Here is a 5,232-nt window from a genome sequence, read left to right as displayed (position 1 = left end):
GCTTCCGTTAATTCTCCCCAAAGCGTTAATTCTCCCCAAAGACTGTGGTGTGAGAACATGGGACTCAGTTTGGTGGTTAGCCTTTGCACCTGAGCCACAGATGGCCACAATTCAGCCTTTGACTCAATGCTTCTCAGCCTTCCTAACGCTGTGACACTTTAACAGCGTTCCTCATATTGTGGTGACCCGCAACCACAAAATTATTTCCTTGCTCCTTCATAACTGTAATTTTGCTACTGTTACAAATTGCAACGTAAATATCTGGTATGCGACCCCTGGGAAAGGGTCGGCGGACCCCAAAGGGGCACAGGTTGAGAACCACTGCTTCAACTGGCTTTGTGAACTTGGGTGTCCAGGAGCACACCCCGCTGGCTGGCCGGGGCTCACTTTCTCCACCACAGCAACTCTGTAACAGCTTTCTTTAGATCCTCACTGCAGATTTGACTCGATGTCAGGGAAACACAGTTATCATGTTACACAGCAGGAGGGCCATCACGGCCAGGCTATTTATAACCTTGCCCTTTTAAACGGTAGTGTTAGGTGCCTACTACATGGCTTCAACCTGGAGTTAACGACCCAGGTGACCCACTTTCTCAAGCGCGATTCTAATGGTTAGCGTTACATTCTAATTAGGAATGAGCCGTTAACACTTTAAAATCTCAGAGCAAAAGCGTGGAGCTTTTTAGAGATGTGAGGTGCCTATCCCACTGTCCACCCTTTCAAAGTACATAATTCAAGTTTCCCTCACACAGTTGCCAGATGGTGCACCAGGCATCCTGTCTTCCGGAAGTGTGTGATAAAGGCATTGCACCCACACATGTCTTCCTCCGACGGGCTTTATTCACTTCGCAAGATTTTAAGGCTCATTCATGTTACACCACGTGTCAAACTTTCATTTCTTTTTATTGACAAATAATATTCCAATGTCTGAATCTGCCACAACAAATTGCTTATCAGGTGGCAGACACCAGTATAAAATTTTTCTATTAAAAAAAAAAAAAAAAAGCCGGGTGGTGGTGGCGCATGCCTTTAATCCCAGCACTTGGGAGGCAGAGGCAGGTGGATCTTTGTGAGTTCCAGGCCAGCCTGGTCTACAGTGAGAGATTCAGGAAAGGCACAAAAGCTACACAGAGAAACCCTGTCTCGAAAAAACCAATAAATAAATAAATAAATAAATAAATAAATAAATAAATAAATAAAAGCCAGATGTGGTGGTCCATGCCTGAACACCCAACACTTAGAAAACTGAGGTATCATGAGTTTGAAAACATCTTAGATTACTACCAAGACCCTGACTCAAACAAACATAAAAACAGAAAACCATTTATAATCACAGAATTTACACTGGCTTCTGTTTCTCATGTCATTCAATTGTTTTTAAAATTTACTTTACTTTTATTTTTACTTGTGTGTACTTGTATGTCTATGTGTGTGTGTGCATGCCAGTGTAGTGTGTCTATGTGTGTGTGTGTGTGTGTGTGTGTGTGTGTGTGTGTGTGCATGTGAGTGCAGTGCTCATGGAGGCCAGAAGAGGGAGCCAGAGCCCCTGGAGCTAGAGTCACAGACTGCTATGCTGGGAACAGAAACTGGGTCCTCTGAAGGAGCAGCAAGTGCTTTTAGCTGCTGAACCATCTCTCCAGCTCCTCTTTAGTAATTTAATAATCCTAGTTGAAGTCTATTTTCTTAGAAGTCTGGGTATGATCTATGACACAGAACATGAATTATAGAGCATGTAGTGTTTTATTAAAGCGTCTCTGGATTAGTGGAGACTTCTCCCTGACATTTGCCTGTATCCCATCCGACAATCTTCTGGTCCTGCCTCTGCAGTTGGATGGGTGTGCTTAAACAGCCCATGCATGATGCATCAGCCAACTCAAGGCAATGTTGGCCTGGTAGTGTTTCCACAGAGCACAAGGACCTAGATAGCTAGAAACTTCCAGACTACCCAAACTGTGTCCACTCTTTATATCCAAGCCTTCAAGTGACTGCACAATTCCTTCTATAGTGAGGACATATTTGCATGGATTCTCAGGATGCTGAAGAGTGGAGGCCTAAAACGAGCCCTCCCCGAAGTGATGACCCAATGTCTATAAAGGACAAGCTGGGCCTCATTTTGAAAACATAACACAACCAGTTTTTGCAGAGATGTGTCGTTTACCCATCAATAATCATTTCCGTAAATGATGGTACGTTTGTTGCCTGAGGACTAGGACTTACAGCACGTTCTGTAGTGGCTGAATAGCCACTGCAATACAGCAGCCTCAATTACTGTGTGAAAGAAACAGCACCCTCAAAGCAGTTACAGGCAGGTTGGGCCGAGTCGAAAGATTTATGAGTAAAACATTGCAGAGCAGGGTGTAGAGGCAAACGGGTGGAGGAGACGCCGGGAAGGCAGTCACACTCAGACTCAGGCAGGCAACACATGGAGACTCACGCGCTGTGTTCCGGTGTGCTGGCTCAGCTGATGTGACACCAGGCTACCACATCTGTTTCCTGAAGGGTAAATGCAGATGGTGCAACAACTGTGAAGAGCAGTGAATTAAAATCACGTAGACGCAGTGCCTAGAGCACCGCAGGCGTGCTATAACTAGAAACCAAATCTAGAACGACTCCAGTTTGGCCTAAGTCAGGTGCCGGTGTGGAAATCTTTGTTTTATGAAACAGTTTCCGGGGTTGGGGAGATGATGCAGTGCGTTTAGTGCTTGCCACACAAACATGAAGACCTGATTTTGGATGCCTCGTAGACATGTCAGAGGTCAGGCTTGGTGCACATCTGCAGACCCGGCACTGGAGGATCCCAGGGACTTGTTGGCCAGCCAGCCCTGCCCATCAGTGAGTCCTGGTTCAGAGAGCGACCTCCTTCTCTCAGAGAGTATTGCAAAGAATGGTAGGGGAATATTGCCAGTGTCCCACTCTCTGACCTCATGTGCACGAACAGGTGAGTGTACACACACACACACACACACACACACACACACAGACACACACACAGACACACACACACAGTCAACCACTGCAGCACTTTTGAAAGCTTTCGCACCACGCAATCAGTGGAGATATTCTTGAGTTTGGCTAGTTCGCTTTAACGTGGCATCATCGGGCAAGAACAGTACGGGACAAACACACGAAGCAGGAGGAGGTCAGAGGTAACCCTACCATGTACTAGGTTGCACGAATCCTAATTGGTCCTCTAACAAAAACCCGGAACCAGATATTGGAGTAAATGCTGAAAGATCAGAGGAAACAAGCCACAGCCACTTCTCACCTCGCCAGCTCCTCAGCTGAGAGGGGAAGATCCTGTCTCCACGAATCCTCAGAGTGAATGCCCCTGAGTCCTCAGCCTAAAGGGCCTAATTCCTGTCTCCTCCTGCCTTATATTCCTTTCTCTGTCCAGCCATATCACTTTCTGTCTCAACCTTCCTGGTGCTGGGATGAAAGGCGTGTGACTCCCAAGTACTGGGATTAAAAGTGTGTGCCACCACGGCCTGGCTGTGTTTCTCTTTTAGACCAGATTAATCTCATGTAGTCCGGGATGGCTTTGAACTCACAGAGATCCAGATGGATCTCTGCCTCCCGAGTGCTACTGTTATGAATCATAAAGTGAATATCTGATATGCAGGATATCCGATATGTGACCTTCCCTGTGGGGTTGAGACCTACAGGTTAAGAACTGCTGACTTACACAGTTCCATCACCTCCCACAGTGCCTTCCAACTTCCAACACATCAACCTTCAGGAGACAAAGCACAATGAAGCCATAGCCCAGGTTCAAGTCCCTCTCAGTCTCTCTGGGAAAGCATGGAGAGTGACTTTTCTTGTCACTTAACTTTTCTTTGGAATGGTACAGCTTAAATACATACCAACACATCAGCCAAGCATGTCTTCTCTGGTTCCCTTTAGCTGGTCCCTGCGTCATAGGATGTTATCTGGTGAGGTTGCCTGAGCCCTGATCTTCCAGACATCACCACCAGCAGAAGGGACAGGTGTGGGCTCATGAGTGGAAAGAGAAAAGCAGAGTTCCATCAGGGCCAGGATGTAGGGCAAAAAGGGTAGCATGTTTAAGGGAAGAAGAGACGGTGTTAGTCAGAGAGGTCTGCTGAATGGGAAGGGCCATCAGAACTGTGAAGCCATAATCTCTAAAATTTTATACTTAAGATAGGTGTGACCACCACTGGGGGGACTTCATGGAGACAGCCCTGGGTGACAGCATGTGGGGTGACAGTGTAAATGATGCCTGGCACCTGTTCCAGTGGTCCTCAGGGCTGTTGACAGGAGGTAGCACTCAATTGAGTAATGACCTGGTTTCACGAGTATGTGACTTTGCCTTTTAAAAATGGGATCGTGCCGGGCGGTGGTGGCGCACACCTTTAATCCCAGCACTCGGGAGGCAGAGCCAGGCGGATCTCTGTGAGTTCGAGGCCAGCCTGGGCTACAGAGTGAGATCCAGGAAAGGCACAAAGCTACACAGAGAAACCCTGTCTCGAAAAACCAAAAAAAAAAAAAAAAAAAAAAAAAAAAAAATGGGATCGTATTGTGTAGGAGGTGTTTTGTGACTGTCTTCTGTTTAACTCTGTTCTCATAATCTGCAAATTCTTATTTGCATTTGAGTGAATGGAGCTTGACAGGACCAAGAGGCATGCATGCATGTGGGCAGTGGGATAAGCCAGGGGCTTAGGTCCCGAGGACCAGTCAGGCAGTCAAGTGCTCTGTGGAGTTCGTCGGTGGCCAGTGCAGGAACGGGGGACCTGAGTGGAGGTGACCACAGCGGCAGCCATGATAAAAACGGGAGGCTCCAGAGGGGGGTAGCCAGGACCAGAGGTGGGACGCTGTTGGCTCCTCTGTCTTCCTGCAGTCTGAACAAACATCAGCTCTTGGGTTAAGAGCAGAAACAGGAACTGCGTCTGACTAGGCAGCAAACCGGCAGTAAATCATAGAAAGAGAAAAGCATCCACCTGGGCGTTGCCATGCAGCACACTGGAGAGCGATTAGAATTTGCAGAGTGTGCAATCTCTATTTTTTTTTTTTTTTTTCTAAATGCTGGACGATCACAAAGCAAATCCCCAGAGGCTTACAAACAAAATTACAAGTCATTGCATTCAGTGGAGAAGAGCAGGTATCATCAGGAGAAGTGTCTAAGAAACTATTATTGAGAAAGAAAATGTTAAGATTAAATTTTCCCTGTAATTGAAGACACAATGATCAAATTCTTCTTTTTTTTTTTTTTTTTTTTTT

The sequence above is a fragment of the Peromyscus eremicus genome, chromosome 17 (genome assembly GCF_949786415.1).
Source record: "Peromyscus eremicus chromosome 17, PerEre_H2_v1, whole genome shotgun sequence".
Classification (NCBI taxonomy): Eukaryota; Metazoa; Chordata; class Mammalia; order Rodentia; family Cricetidae; genus Peromyscus; species Peromyscus eremicus.
The sequence above is the reverse complement of the archived record's forward strand: the minus strand, read 5'-3'. Positions refer to the sequence as shown.